Source organism: Neomonachus schauinslandi, chromosome 9, assembly GCF_002201575.2.
Source record: "Neomonachus schauinslandi chromosome 9, ASM220157v2, whole genome shotgun sequence".
NCBI classification, from domain to species: domain Eukaryota; kingdom Metazoa; phylum Chordata; class Mammalia; order Carnivora; family Phocidae; genus Neomonachus; species Neomonachus schauinslandi.
The window spans coordinates 36,511,481-36,535,428 of record NC_058411.1 but is presented as its reverse complement, the minus strand read 5'-3'; the positions used below and the strand labels follow the sequence as shown (position 1 = coordinate 36,535,428).

At 40.0% G+C, this 23,948-nt stretch overlaps 1 protein-coding gene across 1 annotated transcript in view; it reads left to right on the top strand.

Moving 5' to 3' along the window:
- Positions 1-23,948, top strand: part of RHOJ (ras homolog family member J) — a 79,285-nt gene that overhangs the window by 798 nt on the left and 54,539 nt on the right. The gene's annotated exons all lie outside the window — the stretch shown is intronic.

Below are 23,948 nucleotides of genomic sequence, written 5' to 3'. Positions count from 1 at the left end.
AGGCAGTCTGTATCTTGAATTCAAAGAAACACTTTTAATTAATGTGTTTTTAAAGTAAAAATAAAGAGAAAAATAACATCTGAATCGTTTTAGAGTATGTCCAGAAAGGATTAAATTGGACATAAAATATTTGAAGGCATGACAGTTAAAATACGGTAGTCACAACTTAATCCTTTCAGTTACTTTTATTTTCTGAGTGTTCTAAAGTTTGTAGGTGTACTTGACAATGTGATAGCTTATCTCAATTTTTCCATTTTTTTAAAGATTTTATTTATTTATTTGAGAGAGGGGGGAAAGAGAGCACAAGCAGGGAGAGGGGCAAAGGGAGAGGGGCAGAGGGAGAAGCAGACTCCCCACTGAGCGGGGAGCTGATGCGGGACTCGATGCCAGGACCCTGGGATCATAACCTGAGCCAAAGGCAGACGCTTAACCAACTGAGCCACCCAGGCGCCCCATCAATTTTTCCATTTTCATTCTTACTTTTTCTCTTAATTTCCAAAACATATCTATTGTTCCTCAAAAACAAGTTCATGAAATTCTTCAAGTTTATAGTACCCTAATTTTATAACTCTTTTCAACAGAGTGATCAGCTTGGTGAGTTATCAGAGATTGAGATTTCATAAGAGAAAATTTTCCCTTCCTTTACCTTGGCTTTGGGTCAGGTTCAGCAAAGGGGAAGTGGCCCACAGGAAACCTGTGTGAATGTTGACTTTGCTATGTGGCCTTTTGAAATCCTCTCTCTGTTAGGAAGTAGCTTCTTTTCCAGAACTAAACAATCACCTAAGTCCCCTCCTTCTCCTACAGTTACATGATTTACGACACTATTACATGGCACATTGGGAGAGTACCACAGTACCACAGTGAAAATAATATCCACTTCCCAGAGGCTTTTTATATATATATATATATTTGTAAAATTAAGAGCAAATTTTAAGTCTGGCTCCCTTAAGCTTTTCCGAAAGTATAATGACTGTGACCAGAGAAGAACATTTTAATGAGAACAGAATAAAGAGAACAGAAGACTCACTCTGAGGAGGGGGGGGGGGCATCTAATAAGATTAAGAGGTCCGGGACTTAAGTAAGTTACTAAGATACTTGACATGGAAACATCTTAGCAAAGGTTATTTATTCTACACCCTCTTTCTGCCACGAAAGGAAAACTGGCTGGTACCTAATTTCAAAAACTTTTAGATCAAAGGTGAGGCCCAAAATTGACTAAAGGGAGAGGCCTCAAGTGCTTTTGAAAATGATGTATCCCAATCCCCATCTATTGGTTGAACCAGTTATCAGCCTAGTATAAGAAAAAAGAAGATAAAACCATCTTTAGGGATAAAGTCAACCTATAAAAAATATATTAGAGCTCAAACAAAGGCTGAACTACCACTAGATTCCACCAGGATGAAATTATTTTACATTTCAAATGTGTATATACTTACTGTTATTTGAGTACCAAAGCACCTTAAAGATTTTGGCCACTCTATGGTTTTACCTCTCTTCTCCATATGGACAAGTATCCAGTATCCAATCCCTGGGTCCTACTGGTGCATTCTGAAATCACAAGCAGCAACTGAATTCCTGAGTCTTTAGAAAATTGCAGCTGAAGTCTAAGAGAGACTATCCCTTGAAGATTTTTCCCTAACAGCTACCCATCCCAGGAAAGTAGAGCTATAACAATAATAAGGATGGAAGCATACTTGAGCATACTATTCAAGACGGTGGGCTTTGAAGCCAGAGAGCTTAGTTCTAATACTGGCACTGCCATTGCTGTGTGGCCTTGAGCAAGTTACTTAACATTTCTGTCCCTCAGTTATCACAAGAAAAGAAAAGGGACAATAGAAGTATTAGAGTGTTTGTAAGAACAAAATAAATTAATACCTGCGAAATTCTTAGAACAGTGACTCACACATGGTGTGAGGTACATAGTAGCTATTATTATAAAGAGTAAATTCTCTACACTTGCACACAGTTAGGAAAGGAAATTAAAATGTAATTAAAAGATAAAGATTACAGGGGCGCCTGTGTGGCTCAGTTAAGCGTCCAACTCTCGGGGCGCCCGGGTGGCTCAGTCGTTAAGCGTCTGCCTTCGGCTCGGGTCATGATCCCAGGGTCCTGGGATCGAGCCCCACATCCGGCTCCCCGCTCAGCGGGAAGCCTGCTTCTCCCTCTCCCACTCCCCCTGCTCGTGTTCCCTCTCTCGCTGTGTCTCTCTCTGTCAAATAAATAAATAAAATCTTAAAAAAAAAAAAAAAAAGGATCCAACTGTTGATTTCAGCTCAGGTCATGATCTCAGGGTTGTGAGATCAAGCACTGCATCAGGCTCCGTGCTGGGCATGGAGCCTACTTGAGATTCTTCCCCTATCCCTCTGCCCCTCCCCACCTCTAAATTAAAAAGATAAAGACTACAACAAAGAAAAATACAATTTGAAGAGTATCCTCCAAATGGAGTAGGATGTGATGAGATGTATGTAATGTCCTTATAATACAGTAATCGCATGTATTGATAATTGATAAAATATGCATGGAGTAATAGTAGTGGGATATTAAATTGGGAGGGGAAATAACAGTTTTGAATGAGTGATTGTAAAAAAAATTAACAACCAGCTAGAAAAAATATTTAAGTTTTATGAATCTTAGTTCTTTTCCCTCCGCCCAAAAGTACATCTGCTGCAGGCATCTTTCCTCCTGGCTTCCTTCTTCTCCAAGCCCCCTTGACTCCATAAGGAGAGTTCCTTGCTCCATCTTCAACCCATCTCCAGAAACTTCTTTACATTTCTAGAAGACAGCTTCCACAATATAGAGCAATTTATCTGTTTTCTTCTTTTTCCCACTTCCACTGTGCTTGAATCTCCTGAGGGAGAAGGTTGTGTCTTGCCAAATCCCATGGTCAGTTCTCAGCTCTCATCTTACTGGATGGCTTGGAGGCTTTTTTATGGCTTATTACTGTTTCTTTTTTTGGTTTCTGGGATAACAGCTTCTCCTGGCTTTTATTCCCTTTATTGTCAAATCTCTCTCCATCTCCTCTGCTGCCTACTCTGTCTCTTCCCAAACAGTATATGTTGGCAAACCTCAGTGTTCAGTCCCTCAGTTCCCTTCTTGATTTATACTCATACCCAAGTTGGTTGTGTTTAGTCTCATGGCTTTAATTATTATTTATCTACCAATGGCTCCCACATTTATATTTCTGGTCCCAATATTCCCCCTGAGACCCAGCCTCATAGATCCAACTGTCCCTCTGAATATCTAATAGGCATCTCCAATTTAACCTGTTAAAACAAAATTCTTTTTTTTTTTTTTAAAGATTTTTTATTTATTTGACAGAGAGAGGCACAGCGAGAGAGGGAACACAAGCAGGGGGAGTGGGAGAGGGAGAAGCAGGCTTCCCGCGGAGCAGGGAGCCCGATGCGGGGCTCGATCCCAGGACCCTGGGACCATGACCTGGGCCAAAGGCAGACGCTCAACGACTGAGCCACCCAGGCGCCTCAAAAACAAAATTCTTTAACTGCCCCAATCTGGTCCTCTCCTAGACTTCCCCATGCAAGTACATGACCACTGTCTTGCACCCAGTTGCTTAGAACCAAAACCATCACGTCTCATCTAAACTACTGTAATCACCTCTCAGTTCCCTGCTTCCAACCTTGCCCCCCTCTAGTCAGCTCTCCACACAGCTGGCAGGGGGGCTATTCACAGCCCAAATCCCCCAATCCCTTCACACTCAGACCCATCATTCATCATGGTCTACAAGGCACTCCATGACTTGGTCCCTGTCATCTCTCCACCCCCCACCACCTAAGTCTCGTCTTCAGTTATTCTGCTCTAGCCATACCAGCCATCTTGGTATGCCTCAAACACACCAATATCCCACTTTCCTTGAAGACTTCACACTTGCCCTTCCCCCAGCCTGACACTGTTCCCCCAGATCCTCTTCAGCTTCAATTGACCACATTATTTAATACATACACACACAAAAACACAAACACACACACACAGAGTCACTCTTTAACCACTTATCCTGCTACATACCTATAACATTTCACACTACTGGCATTATACTTCTATTTATTTGCTTACCATTTTTATCCCACACTTGAATGTGAACTCCATGAGGACACTAATCACTGCTCTATCTAATCACTGCTCTATATCCAACTTTTAAAAAAGACCCCAACATACAGTAGATTCTCAATAGATAGTTATTGAATAAACGAGTTCATATGTCTTAATCACCTTTGTCCCTCAAGTGCTTAGGTAATTTCTAGCCCATTGAAACTGCTGAATAAACGAACAAACGGCTGGTCCAATCTTTAGGAATGAATATGTTTAGAAATTTATTAAATTTATTCTATTTTTGAACTATTTTGTTCACAAGTACTATTTTATCTCTACTGGAATTGTAACATAGCATTGAGTTTTCTTGACCCAAGCATCCAATGTCACATCTGTTGAATAATGTAACTCTGCAATGCATAAATTTCATTTGGAAACAGATGAGCTGCAAATTGCTCCATGAGCATTATATTCAAAAGCCTACCTAAATTTTGAGAGGCCCCCTCAAAGACTTACAGTTCTTATATACAGAGCATGCCTCAGAATGACCCCAAGTTCAAACAAGGGCTAGGACTACAAGTTAGGGGCAGCAGGATGAAAGTCGATAGGGCCACTCATGCTTCTGTTTCACAGAACATATGACATAAGGATAACACTTCCATTTTCTGTTTTCTTAGATTGTGTGTCAAGTTAGATCGTCCATGGTTTATATGTTCATGTACACAGGTGTGTCAAATAAGCCTATTCATGTTGGGGCCTGTGCACGGTGTACCTCATTCACCATTTCCATCAGCCTCTGGCTTAGAACTGATTTTGTCTGTGGCCCTTTCTTCTATCACCCGTACCTCCTAGAATTTGTCAAAAAACCACCTGCGTTTCAAAACTCACTGTTGAAGTTGCTATTTGCAAATCCAGCCATCTATGCAGGAAATTCACAGCATTCATGGGGGTGGGGTGGTAATCTAGCTGTTCTATCAGCTGAGTGAGATATAAAAGGAAGTCGTTTTCACAGAGAGCTGAAAGTCAAGTCTAACTTTTTCACCTTAAATTAAATGGTGATCCATCCAAGGTAGACTTAATCACAACTTAATGGCCAGATCAGGGGAAACTGTCCAATCCACCAGGGAGGGGGAGTAACACAAAATAATAGAAAGTGAATAAAACCAAATCCTGGGCCTATAAAGGTTTGTGACATAGTTATACCCATTTGGGAATATTTACTCAGGAGTTTCTCTTTTGCTCTTTCTGAAGACACTTGAGAGTCTCTAGAGAATGGATGAGATTCATTTTCTATAAGCTAAAAGGAAACCTGAAACAACTCTCATGGGACTATGAACTAAATCACCAGATTTTAACCTCAGATGAAAATATAAAAGAAGTTTGTGTAAGAGGAGACAAGAATGGACCAGTGGACTCACTTACTCTGTTCCTTCTAAATGCAGTGGGGCTCAAAAACACAAAATCTTGTAGGTATCCAACCTCCCAATATCTCCTTTTGAGGGGGTGTAATGTGTGGCTCATGCTTTTTCTGGATGCTTGGAGGCCACACCAAAGGGGCAGTGGCGGGAATCACATGAACAGTTCCTTCCACCCTGAGATGCTTCTGGAAGCAAGCACATTCAGAGGCTTCAAGGGTGCAAATTACACTCGGAAAGCCAAAGCAAACCGCAGGGACTATGAATTGTGAGCTGCAGCTCTTGGGAGTAAGAAAGAAGAACAGAAGAGGGATCAAAAAAATTAAGTATCTGTGACCCAAAAACAACCATGCTCCCAGGATTGGAAACAGCATCTGCAGTTCTCAGCAGTCCTGCATTCCAGTTTTAGCTGGCAACAAACCAAGGAGCGAGACCAATTCAGGCTCCAGTGGACAGGCTCCCTGTGACCAAGACACTTAGTTCCATATGTTCTAACTCCCTTCACGTCCAGGCTAGGAAATCCTTCATAAATTTTACTACCAACCTGCCCATGGAGGTTGGGCTTCAGGGAAACAGTATTTTATTTCGGGAATAGCTTTTTCAAAATCTGCCATTTCTCCCTCTTAGTGTGAGACAAATAACAAATTTGGCTCAGGGATGGCCCAGCACATTGGACATTTATGTTTTGGGTACAGTTGGCCTGTTTTAAAAAGGCAGCATGAAGATGGGCAACAAACAAGACCTCTCAGGAAAGGACAGGTAAGAAAACTCAAGAGAAACACTCTCCCTCATCAATCCTGAGCACAAGATTGCAAGGGCCTATGATGGAGACCCTACCCTCTGTGTATGGATGCAGATGCTGATATGATGCTGAAAATTTACCTTCCCACATACAAAAGTCCATGCCACCTGTTGGGTTAGTCAGCAGAATCCAAACAGTCAATTTTCCGAGTGTAACTCAGGATAAATTCCATCATGAATTCAATAGAGACCAACTGTGAGTCACAGAGTGGCCTGGCATTGTTCCTAAAAGCTCTGAAGTCCACCAGCTTCTTGAATGTGTCCAATTTTCATGAAACAAAAGGACTTGATTCATGTGTATCCACCTGGTTTTATTTCCACAGCTTTTATTTCCAGTGCTCTTCGTTTCCGGTCTTAGCATGAGTCTCTACGGCCATGTGTGATCCAACAAGCAGTGTGGTAGTGTTAATTATGAAACTCAAGTGTCACTAGTACATGTATTAACAACAATAACAGTAGCTGTACACTTTCAGAGTCTTTGCTATGATTCAGGCATTTTGCAATATTTTCATACATCAATTCACGGCTTCCTCACAATGCTCTTGTGAGGTATATTCTTTTCCCAATTTTACTGATGAGGAAATCAAGGCACAAAGATATTAACCAATATGCCCAAGGTTAAATGACTTGTAAAGGAGTAAATGGAGGCCATGAGACAGTACACAAACAACATAAGCAGTGTAGAGCATTATAGCTATTAGCATTAATCAAAAAGCCACTGTTAGGGTATGCTAACCTAACCCAAACATGTAAGGGATTAACACCATGGCAGGGTGTTTCTTGCTGATGTTACGGTCCTGGGCAAGTAATCAAGTCAGTGGGGCCACTTCCCTCCATTTAGTCATCTAGACACCCGGGCTCCTTCCATCTTGTGACCCTGCCATCCCCTGAGATCTCATAGTTACCTGCATCCAACCAGCCTAATGAAAAAGAACATGGACAAACTCAAATGGAAAGTTTTGTGGGCCAAACCTGAAAGTGACAGACATCATTTCCAGTCACACTCCAGAGGACTTGTAAATGAGTCCCGAGGCCACGCCTCAGTCTAAGAGAGGCTGGGATAGGAAACCCACCTGCAGGCCCAAGAGAGGGAAGAATAGATTTCAGTGGAGACCAGACATCTCTGCTTGTAACAGACTCTCCAGCCACTAAATATCCGTCCACACTTTTCCCCCATGTAAAACCAACTTGCCCTTTTCCACAGAAGGACCTCCCAGAGTCCTATTCTGTCACCGCACCAGGTCAGAGTCCAGTGTTTGCAGGTGATACACAGCTCTTTCTATCTGATGGAGACATGGTTCCTTGTGGTGCAATAGGAGATTCATCATCTGCCCCATTTATACCCCTTAAACAATGGTAGAACAGGGATGGAATAACTAAAATTTTCAAAACCCCTTCAGAAAAGGAAAGAATGGGAGACACATGGCAATAACAGAATCCTGGTAGCAAACATTGGGAAGACCCTCTGTGCTGTCAATGGAAGAAGTGTCTGGGAATTGACCCTGATGCTATTCTCTGGGAGGAGAAATTCAGGCTTCCTTTAGTCTTGACTTTGCTTCTATTAGTCTTGACTTTTCCTGGCTCAGGTCTAGGAGGTTCTTCTTGTTCATCCATTGCCCTCCGTGACACACATCTCAATGAGGCCTTTGGGAGCATGTTTTCCTCAGGGACTACAACATTTTCACAGCCTGCTTCTTGCTTGTACAATTTGGGGACTCGGTGTAGTTTTATAGCTATAAGCATATTCCGTCCAAGTTTGGCATTTCTTTGGAAACACAAATCTCAAAAACTTACCAGGTTTCTGGTAAATTCCATGGACCAGTAACAACATCCAAGACCAAAGTATGTCTTCCTTAGACATACTTCTTAAACATACTTTATTTGTCTGCCTCCTGTAGCCAATGTCTTTTATTTTTCCCCTCAAATTAACAATAGCCACCAAGAGGCCGTATGAAGGAAGAGGTTTAGATGCAAGGGATCGTATCTTTGATTCTCCTGCTTAAACAGAGAAATGGACATTTATGGCTCCTTTTTTAATTATATCTTCTATTTGTGGAATCCAAAAATAATCAATTTTACAACTCTGTAAGTCCATCAATACCTGTGTTCTATCAATCTCTGCTTAAAAAAAACAACCGATTCAGCTCTTTTCTTTCTTAGAACACCTTGCTAAACACAATAAGTAACAATTAACATACAATAACATTCTGGTTTTCCCTAGTCTTTCCTTTGAGTGCTACAGACACTGTAGGAACTCAGTTTACCTTCCAGGTTTCACAGATAATAGTTTTGCAAAACTACAGTCTTGCCACAGGAGAGCGTAGATCTCGATCTTTCCAGACTCTTTTATCACTTGCCACTGAACAGCTAAGCCAACAGTACAGTTTTGCTGTTGTTGTTTTTTTTTTTTTAGGTTCTTGTAATAACACCACACTCAATAGACTAGGATACTGTAACAAATAGACTCGAGCATATAATGATTCAAACTATTAGAATTCTATTTCTTGCTCATATAACAGGCGGGGCAAGTGTTCGTACTGATGAGATGGTTCTGCCCCATGTGGCCATTCACGGACTTTTTTCCATCTTGTGACTCTGCTGTTACCTGGGGCTTAATAGTGCCATGTGTCGAGACAGTGGACGATAAAAGAATAGGGAGGAGTGAGGGCAAGGAGCGGTTCTGTGGGCCAGATTTACAAGTGGCATGCTTCACTTCTGTTCACACTTCATTACAGAGAAGTTAGACCCTGGGCCACATGTAATTGTGACAGAGGTTAGCTTTACACCCAAAGAAAATGCAAACAGATTTTATTGGACTCCTAGTAATCTTTACTATAATCACTAAGTTGAGATTTCTTCTGCTAAAATATAGTAGACCCACATAAACAATAGAAACTGCCCTAAGCACCATATTGAATGAGGTGTTTATTCTGCTACAAATGACATACCTGTACTTCCCAAACTTGCCTGCTCATCAGAAAAACCTGCTTGTTGAAAATGCAGATTCTTTAGTCCATGCCATAGCCTTAGTCTGCTATATCAAACCCACTGAGAGAAAGAGAGATAAATATAGATTTCAACAAGCATCCTAAGCATTTCTTATTAGATGGAACCTACGAAACTTCCATTTTACAGCTCAAAATCTTTTGGATATCATAAGGTCATATAGTTCAATCTAATGTAATTTAGCAAGTTCAGAAAACCTTTCTTTATACTATAAGGTGCCTATAAATCAAGTCAAGAGGGACAGTTCTATGATAAAACATTCCATCAGTAAAAAGCAATTTAAAAATACATATCCACATATACAATTTCTTGACTTGGGAGTCTCTGACAAGGAAAGTCGCATAAAACAGAAAAGGCCTTTAGAACCTCTCAGAAACAACTAGCAAATTCCTAAGTGAGGACCAGAGTGCTCTCGTCAAAGACCTGCTGTCAAGGCTGGGCGTAGAGAGATCCTGGAAGAAAGAGAATGCAGGAGGCTGAGACTCAGAAAGTGTTGGGAGAGGGCTGGGGCGGGGAGGGCTGGGAAGCCTCAGAGCTTAGAACAGAGAGGAGTAGGAATTGTAAGACAGCAGAAAGGGGCCAACTAAGCAAACTGGGGTGCCCTGAGCACCAGCCTCGGCTGTGACTAACAAAGTCCCACAATCAATCTCTCTGTTCACTGAGCCTGCTGTTTGGAAAACAATCATTGGCCTGACCGGGAGACTGTTGATGGGCTCATTGAGGGAAATTTTAGAGAACGCCTCCTCTCAGGGGAAGAAGCAAAGGAGTCTTAAAAAACAGGAAGGAGCCAGGGACCCTGGGGGTGGTTTTGGTGTAGCTCTGGACGTCTTGGATGCTCTGTACTATTCTTCCACAACCACCCAGCCCTACGATTATGAAATGAACATAAACATCTGTTTCCCCTCGGCCAATCCTTCTGTTCTTCACGCTTTGACCTACATTGGGGAAAAACAAAAATGGAAAACCTCTTAAAATGCAGTTACTGAGCATCCAAAAAGGCTCCTCCTTGGGCTAGAATCCGGTTCCTGAAAGAGATAGCATGTCAATTCTGGGGGAGGCAGAAATCTCAGAACTGGGACTCAGGCACAGTTACCGGGTCAATCAGTTGACAAACAATCCTGCTAGTGGGGACCCAGCCTTCCTTTGGAGTTTCTCCAGCTGTTTTAATACAAATTAGCAAATCAAGCCTCAGAATGTGATTCTGCTTGCCAAGAGGGGAGAAACAATGCTCTGTGTAGCCTGAGCAGAATGCAACACAGTGAACAAAATTGCTTCCTGATCCTTTTGCAGGAAAATCTACAGCTGATTAGTAAAAATAGTAATTTGCAGGGTGCCTGGGTGGCTCAGTCAGTTCGGCCTCTGACTCTTGATCTCAGCTCAGGTCTTGATCTCAGGGTTGTAAGTTTAAGCCCCGTGTTGGGTTCCATGCTTTGCATGGAGCCTACTTAAAAAAAAATAATCATAATTCACTAATACTATTTAGCTAAGTATTTAGTACGTGTCAAACCCTGTGTTACTTTTGCTTTCTTCTTCGAGCCCCACAATTTCTCTAGGTAGTAAGTATCTTCATTTCATGGATGAGAAAACTGAAACTCAGAGAAGTCACCTGTCCAACATCACAAGGCTGGGAAGTGGCAGAAAGGATTCAAATCTATGAGCTCAAATGTTATCTCCTCAGTGAGGCCAGACCACTCAGAATAAATAAGGCTTCATTTTAAGACCTATTTATTTCCTCTGTAATTATATCCTAAGCATCATAAACATACATTCAGAAATATTGTATTGGCTTGGTTTAGAACTTGCAAAACAATTTTATTTTTCTAGGAAAAAAATTCTAAAATATTTTGTTCTAGTCATATTTCAAACTTGTGAGATCTGGGGGATTTAACCAGGCAAAAGTTGTTTTCCTAATTATATAAAGGAGTTCTGTTTTGTCTCTGTTTTTTGGATGTTATAGAGACAAAAAGAAAAGCTTAATTCCTTAAAATATATGCCATATAGCTTTTTTTTTCCAGATAATGAGATTAATTATGAGGAAAAACAGTAAATCAATAATCTCCTTTATGTATAACAGGCATAAAACTCCTAGGAATTATGAATGATATATAAAACACAAGCATTCATTAGCTAGAAAGCATACTAATTTTCAGCTGGTATGCTTGCAAGAAATGCAATGAACATGTTCATATATATTAATAATGAGGCATTTTATACTTGCCAAAGTAAGAGATATGAGAAGGAAACTGGCTTCTCTCTCTCTTTCTCTCTCTCTCTCAAGACTCTTTTTTGCTCATGTTGGATAAGCTTGCACTATGAGCACTAAATGCTTCTTTCCTCAACTAAAATGAATTTCATATGACATTTGCCATAGTTCAAGCTGGTAAATAAGAGCCTTAAGAATTTTCCATAGTAGGGGCGCCTGGGTGGCTCAGTCATTAAACATCTGCCTTCAACTCAGGTCATGATCCCGGGGTCCTGGGATCAAGCCCCGAGTTGGGCTCCCTGCTCAGCAGGGGGGGAAGGAGGGAGTCCTGCTTCTCCCTCTCCCTCTGCCCCTCGCCCTGCTTTGTGTGCGCATGTGCATGAGCTCTCTCTCTCTGTCAAATAAATAAATAATCTTTAAAAAAAAAAAAAAAGAATTTTCTAGAGTAGACATGTTATTAACCAAACTTTTCAAATGAGATATTGAACGTTAAATCTTAAGTGTCAATATTAGGTACAAACTTTGCTGTAGAAGTTTTATTCTATTCATTCCATTCATTTACCCTCTTACTAATTCTCCATACCAAGTCCTTCCTTTTAGATAAACGGAATCCATCAGGCAGCAGATCCAAGCTATTTCCTCTCACCCAAGCTCAGCAAAAATGGAGAACTCCTTATTATCATCCTCAGAATGATGACTCTTAATATATTTGAAGACTGAGGAAATTTCCCTCCTTCTTTTCAGACAATACTCCCAGATCTTTCCAACTCCCTTCATAGATATCTGACCTTGTATTTCCCCATTTTTAATGGGTAGCTTCTCACAAATTCAGTTTCAGTCAATCATTATCAGCTTGCCTTTCAAACCCATGGCTGGCACGCGGTAGCTTTTGTAATGGTTCCATAGGAATGGGTATCTCATCAAAAGGGTTATGTACAGTCCTTAACAGGATGTAAAAATCTAAACTAAATAATCTTTTCAAGCACTTCTGTCTTTTGTTTTCTTTTTCACTTGTTATTTAAGTACATCAGTCTGACTAGTGTAAAGGACTGAAGTTCTCAATAGAAGAGTACTGCATTTCTCCCCCAGCATTTTAATACGTCTCTATTAAGTTTTTCCCAGGTTTATCTACATTACAATATCATGTTACGGCTTTCAAAACACGGGATTTCTTCGAATCCCAGAATTAATCTTGGCTCCGTAGGTTGACACATTTTTTGGTATTCTAGGAGCAATAGGGTTAATTCTATTAACCCTGCAATTAACTCAGAGCCCAGAGAAAAAGCACCAAGTAAAGCATTTCGAGGGTGAGAAGGATTAGCCCACAGAATGATCTATTTGTCCATTAAAAGTTGTTGCCATTTTTCTATTTCTTTGTAAATGGACACCAATAAACCTTTAAACAAAGTATCTTTGAAAATGGAGACTGCAGAGGATTTAATGCACATTTTTTTTCTTTTCATGGTTCTTAAAATCAATAATCTGCCTTTGAAAGATATATGGCATACTCAAGAAAGAGCTTCATAAAAATTGTTTTTGTTCTTATTTAGTCTTTCCATGTTCTACTTTTTTTAAAGAATCCCAAACTTCCTGTGGTGTATGCATTAAGAGTTTCCCTGCCCCTCTGCAGTACCTTCATCCAGTGAATTCTACATGAAAGGAATGTACATCTTTTAAGAGAAAGGCCTCGTGGTGTATTAACTTGACAAGAAGCCCCTGATCAGCCAAATTTCATGCTAATACTATTTAAATTTTGTCCTTTATTAGGAAAAAAATACTTCAGAAATATTTTAATGGTATATGTGAGAATCATAGAAATTCAGTTATGGAAATGATACTGTGATGTAAAAGAAGTCAGAAATGACTGCATATCTCTGCTGTGGTGAATTAATCAGTGATTCAGAAGGAATAATGCAAGTCTACTCCTGAGCAATGTCTATCCAATCTATGGAAGGAGAAAATTAAGTAAAAATTTTCTCCATAATTCTTCAAGGACAGGGTTATTTCAGCCCCAAACTCTCAGGACTTTTTCTACTAAGACCCACTAGGATCCTTTCCTCAGTACAGAGGGTGATCCTCCTCTATTACTCCCCAAATTTCTGCTCTTTTCTCATTTTTTTTAGAGGGGGTAGGGGAGAGGGGCATAAGGAGAGGGAGAGAGAGAATCTTAAGCAGGCTCAACACCCAGTGCAGCGCCCAATGCAGGGCTCGATCTCACGACCCTGAGATTATGACCTGAGTCGAAATCAAGAGTTGGACGCCCAGCCGACAGAGACACCAAGGCGCCCTATCTGCTCTTTCCTCATTTTAACATCAAGTCTCAGAAATATAAAGTTTCTTGTATTCTAGGGATGAAGACAAGCACAGTAATGCCTGGTCCTGGGACTCCCCAACTGGGTAACTCCTTCTCCCTCCCCAGGAAATGTGCTGTTGGAAGGCAGGGGCTGCCTGGAGTTCTGATCCATTAAGTCAGAGCAGGTGTGTCACGTGAGAGCTGCAGTTCTTAGAAAACATCCAAGTGTTGCCCAAATTACAAAAGACTGCCAAACTCCTTCCTCCTTCATTGCTCGATGACTAGACATAGACATTCAAAAGGCAGAATTGGAATTTTCTACTAAAGAATCTGGCATTATGCCTATCTCTAATATCTATATTGTCATGCTCAGTCTCTTGAGGCAATAAAATCCCCCAAGCTTTCTTCCTCCTTCTCTGCTGTCTCTTGGTGGTGTGAATACCCCCCTTAAAATAACTGCTTTTCTCCTCTGCCAGGCTCTTCCTACTAAGGCAAGGCACTTCCCCCCGTCATACATAAGGCTTATAGTAGGCACTGGATTATAAATGTTGATTATATTTCTAACACCAAAGAAAGGCTGTAGCACTTTTTCCAGGATCAGGAACACAATGGATGCCCTAGTGAGGACAAGTGCATCATACATCATCATAGACGCCCAAGATAATTGTCTTAAGCCATAAAATGAGGGATTTAGACTAGAAAGGTTTAAATATGACCTTGCTGTACCATTTCCAAGTGGTTTTAGCATCTCCCCCTTCAAAGAATCTGAGATGATTTCAGTGTGAATGGACCCACTTCATAATGGGAGTGGCCTGGTATTGTGTTGGGTGTGAATGCCAAGAGAACAAAGGTGGAGGAATGCAACTTCAAAACGGGTTTTATTTCTTGCTCTCCTCAGCTCTGTGTATCTGGAAAACAAAAAGGAGCTAAGGAGGAGAGAAGGAAGGACACTGAGGAGCCCATACTGCTCTAAGCTCACCAATCATTGTTGATAACAAGTGCTAAGAATGAGTAAGAGCAGAATTTGGGGCTCGTCAGCAGATAAATGGACCTTAAGTTTGTTTCTCATGGAATTCAAAGCTGAGAGCCACTTCTGCAGATGCTGGGGGCACCTCCTCCAGGTGTTATCCACACTGCTGCGTAGAGTTGAAAAGGAGGAAATTATGATCAACCATGGAGACTGCTGCTAGAGTAGGACCTATTAGTCTAAGAAAGAGGTCCTGTGGTTCTGTCTGTCTCTAGGTCCCCACAGCTTGTCTCTGCAGTGAACTCCCAGCATTGACAGATGCTCTTCTTTCGAGTTACAGATTTTTTTGGTCTCATTTCCATCCCAGCTCTGGAGTTATGCATGACATTTTTATCAATTGGCCTACTCTACCATCATCCTAGGTGATCCACAGAGGTGCACAGCGGGAGGGAGCACATCTAGTGAGTTGATTATTGCCCAAATGCCTCATTCTGTCACCTACAGGTCCATGTTTTCCATCCTGGGAGGTTACTATCTGCAGACTTTCATGAGAAAGTTGTGAAGTAGCCAGAGACTAACTTTCATACCAATTTTATCAGCTCAAGGCTGGCAGCAATGTTTTCAATATGAGCATTCCAACCTTGAATTTCATGGACATATCTGGAAGACTGAAATATAAGTATAATCCAACTCATTGTTGATACTGAATCTGTGTGTGTGTGTGTGTGGCAGAGACAAACAGAAACAAAGATAGAGAAACCCTAACTCTCTTGGTAGAAAAAAGAAGGAAGGATATATATTAACATATTCCTCAGGTATCCATTACACAGCTGTGCTTTTCCAGATTGGGGTTCTCGTCCCTATAAGATAACTTCAACATGTCTGTCTGTTTTTTTAAAAAGATGGTATTAGGGGCACCTGGGTGGCTCAGTTGGTTAAGCATCTGCCTTTGGCTCAGGTCTTGATCCCAGGGTCCTGGGATAGAGCCCCACATTGGGCTCCCTGCTCAGCAGGTGGCCTACTTCTCCTTCTCCCTCTGCCTGCCACTCTCCCTGCTTGCTCTCTCCCTCTTTCTCTCAAATAAATAAATAAAATCTTAAAAAGATGGTATTATCCTTAAAAGCTCTTTAGAAATGTCTATAGTCTCATTTCATCAAACAATTTCACTCTACCACAAGAGCCTCTAAAAATATCTTGTTGAGTAAATTAATTACCACCATAACTCTAACATGTAATTTTGCATTGAAACCAGGTATCTATGAAGTAACCTGTCTTCTTGATAACACAGTGTTGTAGGGGTCCCTAAGCAACTAATCTATATTAGCCAAACATTCCCAAGAAATCACAGATTGTATAACGTACATGAAAGCATTTTGTGTGTTTGGAAAACACTATCAAATGTTATTGTTTCCTACTAGCAATAAATCACTTTATTTATTAAATGCACCACAAGTGTAGAATGACATGATATAATTAGCCACAAAGTACAGCAAAAGCATAAAAGTACATACATCCTCTTTCCCAGGACTGCATCTCTAAGAATGCAGTTAATCCTGATTTGTCCCTTCACACATTCATCCGCAATGTGGATGTGTGAGTGCCCAAAATAGGGCTCAGAACCGGAGGTATTGCTTCCTACACTGTAACTTGTACATACAGCCCACTTGTTCCTCTTAGGGATGGAAACGCCTCAGAACTGTGGGCATTACCTCAGTAGCAGGTGTGAGGTGGGGCTGGGGGAGGGTCTCCATGGCCCAGATCACCCAGCTGCAGTACCAGAAGAATCGTTTCTAATCAGGAATGTAAATCCATTTTTACGACCTTAAAAAGACTCACAATGAGAACATTTGGATATTAAAACACTCTATTCTAAAGACATACTTGTAATTGTACTGTTTACTATTGATAATATACCTCAAACAGTCTATTGCCTAGTGAAAAATCCAGGCCTACTCTACCAAATTCACAGAATAGTTAATAAGGGCAATTAGTCCCTACTAGGATGGATCCAAAAGTTAGTTGTTTGGAAGACTGCATTTGTTTCCTTCTTGATTTCCCTAGCATTCTCTGACTTCGAAAGTTAATGCTCACCTTTTCCCATACCCCCACCCTGGGGTCCTCTTGCTAACTCCCAGACTTGTTCTTCAGACCCTCAACGCATCACAATTTGGGAAGTGATTGGAGTCCATCTTCAAGGAAAAGCATTTTCCCCAATTGCATCCAACTATCACTTAAACAATCCTTATCAGTTAAACACCTATAATTTATACATTTTTAAGATACAGTTGGGAGTTGATGGAGGAGAAAAATTTTCCCTGGGACCAATATAAATTGCCTCAAGCTTTCCACGAGAGAGCGAAATATTTGCTATCAAAGAAGACAAAAAAGTAACTTGTAATAATCTCATCCCTATTTCTATAAATAATGAAATCATTCCCTTCTGAATTTCAACTCTAAAATACCTATTGAGAGCTTGTGAAAATCAATTTAATATTTGTATATTCACTTCTGTAAAAATTTTATATTTATATATTGGGGCTTCTGATATGACCATGATTTCAGTTTTCTCCTCTTCCTGAAAACCATCCAAAAGAAAAAAATGGAAAACAAAAATACAAATTGTTTCCAGTAAAACTAGGATATAAATTCCAGAATATTTTTAAAAGGATGCCCAAAACAGCAGAATTCACTGAAGAAAAAAAGGAAGGAAGTAGAAAGAAGCTGAGGAGACAGAGCCCAGTGGTAACAGGCCTCAAAATTGCAAACAAAAATGTACTTTTTAAGGTGAGGGGCACATCTAGATTTATATACATTCCATGTATATAAAGAAGTGCAAAAAAGAGAATAATCTGAGGGTTTTACAAGCCTCCATAGACCTGGTTCAGATCACAGAAGCTAAGGATCTCATGAAGAATCATACAGATAAAGCCATGTGCAAAAGAGATTTATTCCAAGTATTTAAGGATAGTTCAATATTAGAAAACCAGGGATGCCTGAGTGGCTTAGTCGGTTAAGCATCTGCCTTTGGCTCAGGTCATGATCCCAGGGTCCTGGGATCAAGTCTCGAATCGGGCTCTTTGCTCAGTGGGGAGCCTGCTTCTCCCTCTGGCTGCCGTTTCCCCTGTTTGTACTCTCTCCCCCCCCCCTCTCTCTGACAAATAAATAAATAAAATCTTTTTAAAAAAACCATAAAATTCATCATATCAATAGGTCTAAGGAGAAATAGTATGGTCATCTTCATGAAGATTGACAAAGCATTATAAAAATTAATAGCAAAATTTGATTTAATAATAACAACAGCAAAATAGGGAATTGATGGTATGATAGCCTCCAGAGATAACCATTGTCAATTCCTCCCCTCCTTCTATAAATATGACACTCTACCATCACGAGGCGGAGTTTATTTCCCAACCCTTGGATCTCAACTGGTCCTGTGACTGTTTTGCCCAAGAGGATGAAGAGAAATTGATTTTCTAGTACCTTGGAGCCCAGGATTTCCTTCCTCTTAGAACCCAGTTGTCAATGTGATGAAGCCCAAGCCATATGGAAAGACCAAACAAAGTAAGAACTAGGCATTCTAGTCAACAGCTCCAGCTCAGCTCCCATACAATGTAACACCAACTGCCACACATGTGAGTGAGCCATCTTGGTAGCTCCAACCTAGCCAAGCCCCCAGGCAACTACAGCCCAAGCTGAAGTATGATAAAGCAGAAAAACTGATGAGCCAAGTCCAGTTAACCCAGAGAAACATGAAATAATAAAGTGATTATTATTTTAAGTCTCTATATTTTGGTGTGGCTTCTTATGCAGCCATAGGCAACTTAAACACATGGGGGTTTTGTTTATATATCTATGTCAGCCTAAAAGCCAGCATCATGCTTAACAGGAAAAGGCTAAAAATATTTCCACTAAAGTCAGAAATAAGGCAAACATTCCCATATTACCATTATTATTCAACATTTTATGGGAGGTACAAGATAATGCACTTGGATAAGAGAAAAATATTAGAGGTATTTTTTTTTTAAGGGTTATACTCTCACCTCCATCCATCCTGATCTCTTTGCCATTTTTTGAATACAAATTTCCCCTTTGGAGATTTTGCTCTTGCGGTTCCCCCTGCATGGCACTTATGCCCAGTAGTCATGGGACTGGCTTGCTAACTTCCTTCAAGGATCCACTCAAATGTCACTTTTTCAGCAAGGTCTTCCTCAATCACACTATATAATAATGAATTTTTCTCCATTTATCTTGCATTATTTTTCTACAGAATTTATAACCACCTAAAAATATTGCATGCATATATGTGTGCATTCACACACCACATTGCTTTATCATTTGTCTAGTCAGATGGGGATGGGGAGCCATGTCTTTAGCATTTAGAAGAATGCTTAGCACTCAATAGATATCTTCTGAATGAGTGAATGAACATTTAAAAGGTTACAATGCTTTCTAATTATTTGTATATGTTGGTTCTTCCTTAATTCCAACAATTATTTGCATCCATCTCTACCTTTCCCCTCTGATTTTATGAGTCCTTTATAGTGGATATTAGAGCATACTTATGAAAAATCACAGAGAAGTTGACCAGTTCCATAATTCAGTGAACCCAACCATCTTGCTGGGTGACATTAACAGCTAGTCAAATAAATCAAAATTACTTTCTTTATGGGCAACTGAGTGGCTCAGTCAGTTGAGCATCCGACTCTTGATTTCAGCTCAGGTCATGATCTCAGGGTTGTGGGATCAAGCCCTAAGTCAGGCTCCATGCTCATTGCAGATTCTCTCTCTCTCTCCCTCTGCTCTGCCCCCCACTCACACGATCTCTCTCAAAATAAAATAAATAAATAAAATATTTTTTTAAAAATTACTTTCTTGGGGTGTCTGGGTGGCTCAGTTGGTTAAGCGGCTGCCTTTGGCTCAGGTCATGATCCCAGGGTCCTGGGATCAAGTCCCACATCAGGCTCCCTGCTCAGTGGAGAGCCTGTTTCTCCCTCTCTCTCTGCCTGACTCTCTGCCTACTTGTGCTATCTCTCTATCTCCCTGTCAAATAAATAAAATCTTTAAATAAATAAATAAAAATTACTTTCTTTATAACACGTCATGCTTGAACTATCATTTTTTTCTGGTTATGTGGGCAAAGAACTAGCCATGCTTTTGCAAAATGTTATCATATAATTATGTTGCATAGCCATGTTAAGAATGGATGCAAATACATGTGGAAGAGTCAAGAAGATTTGCTTTCAGGGTGGCTGGTTAGCTCAGACGATGGAGCATGTGACTCTTAATCTCAGGGTTGTGCCCCACATTGGGTGTAGAGTTTACTTAGAAATAAATTCTTTAAAAATAAAAGAAGAGGGGCTTTCCACCAAACATACCTAAATTAGACACACAGCTCTATCATTCTGTGGTCATTTTGATTTTGGCCAAATCATTTAACTCTCTAATCTGTAGTTTCTTTTTTTTTTTTTTTAAGATTTTATTCATTTATTTGACAGAGAGAGAGAGAGAACAAGTAGGCAGAGAGGCAGGCAGAGGGAGAGGGAGAAGCAGGCTTCCCGCTGAGCAGGGAGCCCGATGCAGGGCTCGATCCCAGGACCCTGGGATCATGACCTGAGCCGAAGGCAGCGGCTTAACCTACTGAGCCACCCAGGCGCTCCTAATCTGTAGTTTCTTTATGTGTAGAATGAAGATATAATGGGACTTACTTCATCTAGGACATATGAAGATTAATTGAGCCAATGTGTCAGTATATTTATCAGTGTTGAATAAATGCCATTGTTGTTTTTGTTCATGTGGGAGAGACACTTGACCCAACTTCTTTGTCTTTCCATAACATCTGACCTCATAGACTGTAATTTCCCTGACTATGGTAGTTTCCAACATTCAGGAAAGAGTAAACAACACAAAGTGTCCATCGACTAACTCAATATACTCTGATGTGTTCATCAAACACTGACATGAGGATGGGAGTTACAAAGTTACATACGTGAAGATCTCTTCACAAAGAGAACAGTCTCGTGGTACTTGAGTGCTTAGGACACTGACATGCCTGAGGCAGGGGATCCCATGAAACACATTTCTGGGGTCCCTCTGAAACCTGCATTTTATTTTTCTTGGCGAAGCTTCCCCCATACTGTGGGTTTCATCGAATGATCTTCAACTAGAGAATCATAAGGGACAACCTCAAGTAAATTCTTACATTCTCAGGCATTCACATATACCTTCTTCCCTTCTGATACTTGAAAAGACTAATTTTCACAAGTGCTTGTTAAATTTAAATTCAAGATAGGAAAAGCCATCTCACCTTCCCAAAACTACACTTGGCTGATACAATAATCTCAAGGAAGATTTAGACAATGGCACACGGGAGAAAGATAAATTAGTGTACCTGGAGAGTGGGAAAGAAGGAAAATAAACACAAGCTATTTCTTAGAGCCACTTCACTCAAGGAAGTTTGCTAGAATAGAGAGCTGACAGCTGATGCATCATTGACCCCTGCGGACAGCTCTTCACAGCACAGTCTATATCCAAACAATAAGCCAGAGTTGGTTTAACATTGAATCAGATTATCACGTTTCTCATAAAACATTGAGAAGAAATAATAAATAAAATGTGATTTCTGTAATCATAATCATTATATATATAAATGCCTATATTTTTCAAGTAATGAGTCTTATCCTTTGGCTGGGTGATTAAACAGGAATTACCCTGACCCACTTTCACAATAGAGCTTTCTCCCAACCCCATCTAAGGATGGGGAAATGGGGAGATTCTTAGTCCTACCATTGTTTAAGAAAGACATGTTTTTATGTGTTTTCTTTTTTCTTATTTGTTGCAGTATTTATTCCATAGTCCTCTATTGAGGTTTTACACTTCTATGATACACTATGCCCACTGTGTTTATTTTAAAAAATTTAGATAGTATCTTTGGTTGCTATTATTTTCTTTTTTAATTGAAGTGTCGCTGACACACAGTGTTACATTACTTTCAGGTATACACCATAGTGATTCGACAAATCTGTGTAGAATGCTGTGCTCACCACAAGTGCAGCTACCATATGTCACCCTACACTATTACACACCATTGACTATATTCCTTACACTGTACCTTTTATCCCTGTGACTTCCTCATTCCGTAACTAGAAGCCTGTACCTCCCACTTTTTGTTTGTTCATTTGTTTTATTAGATTCCACATATAAGTGAAATCATATTACATTTGTCTTTCTCTGTTTGACTTATTTCACTTAGCATAATACTTTCTAGGTCCATCCATGTTGCCACAGATGGCAAGATACTATTTGTTATGACTGAGTAATATTCCACTGTACATATATATGCCACAACCTCTTTATTCATCAATCTATCATGAGTTTTCCTAATGCTTCAAAAGGTGAGGCCAGTAGCCAAAAGATAAGTGAGCTACTCCAAGTTGAGGAAAATGTGAAGATCATGAAAAGTGGCAAATAAAAAAGAAATGGAAAAGTTACCTGGGAATTAAAAAAAATAGGGTGCTTCCTGTTCTCAAACAGTAATCGAGAGCATGGCTTTTGAGCTCATACAAAGTGAGATATGAAATAAGTAACCTCTTGCCTGATCCTTAATTTCCTTACCTATAAAAAAGTGAAATACCTACCTCATAAATATGTTGTAAGGAATAAATGGGCTACTGTACATAAAGCATCTAACAAGCATTTAATGCATGGAAATATTATTATGTATTTTTATGATAATTTAGAGGTAGCATCATTACTGAAAAAAAATTTTTTTACCTCTATCTGGCCTCTTACAGAGCTCTAAGCAACTAACTGTACCTTCTCTGGACTCTATAGTCTTTGGAGGGAAAGGGCAGATTCTCAAAGGTTTTCTCCATTTTTTAGTCCCCTCCCAATTTCCTGGCTCTAAGGATGAGCAAAAGTAAAGGTAGTAGCCAATCACAAAAGAACATATTGTAGGACTTTGTTTTATAGAATGCCCAGTGTAGGCAAATCCATAGGGACAGAAAGTAAATTAGTGGTTTCCAGGGACTGGAGAATGAGTGAATGGGGAGTGATTGCTAGTGGGTACAAGGTTTCTTTTGGGAGTGATGAAAATCATCTAAAATTGATTGTGGTGATGGTTGCACAACTTTGTGATTATACTAAAAAAAAAAAACCCACAGAACTGTACACTTTGAATGGATGAATTATGTGGTATATGAATTATATCTCAATTTTTAAAGCTGTAAAAATAATCGGGACTGGAAAAAAAGTGAAGATAGTAATGCAATCTCTTTTCTTATAAAAGTTAAACTAACATAATAAAATTAAATTAAAAAAAAGATGAATGGGGGAAAAAAGTTAAACAGAAACTGGGTAGTAGCTAAAGACTGAAATAAAATGAGGGACATTTTCATTTCTAACCCTTATAAAAATGTATCAAAGTTCTCAGTTCCTAAATGCATATGCAGAGTCCTATCTAATAATTACAGTAACAACTGACTACTAGGCCAAATTACTCTTCAATCTGTCCTCATCTCTATTCCTCCTGTCACTGATTTATTCATTGTCTCTTCTGTGGATTATTATAAGTGCTTCTTAATCAGCCTGTCTTCCCTCCTTCAGTTCATTCTCTGCCACCATCAGAAAGGTTTAAAAAAAAAAATCCAAGCACATCAATTTTCTACTCAATATCCTTCACTGGACCTCAACCATTTCCAGAATAGAGTTGTCTGTTCTTCATTGTCTGTGCTCCGACTCCTCTTTTCAACCATGTCCCCCCACCACCACTCCATGCGAACCTTGACACTGGGCCAACTGAACTATACGTGTTCCCCATACTCTTGCTTCCATGTTTGTACAAGCCACCTGGTATGTTCAACCATCCTTGTCCACTTGGAAAACTCCTGTTCAGCCTTTAAGACACAGTTTAAACTTCACCTCCTTCTTACAATCTTTTATTTCTCCAGTTCTAGGAATCACTAGATGATTCCTACTCTATGATTCCTTCATTCATCCATTTATTCAAAAAAAATATTTTTTGAGGGTCTGCTGTGGGTCAGCACATAGCACCTCCTATGTCCCTTTATTATACCAAGTCTCATACAGCTATAACTTAGTACATTTCTGCCTCCTCCCCCTAGACTGTGATCCCTCAAGGAGAGGAATCATGTTCTTTTGTTCATCTTTGCATTCCTGCCTCAAGTGTACCGCCTGGTACATTGTAAGTGCTTAACAATTCCG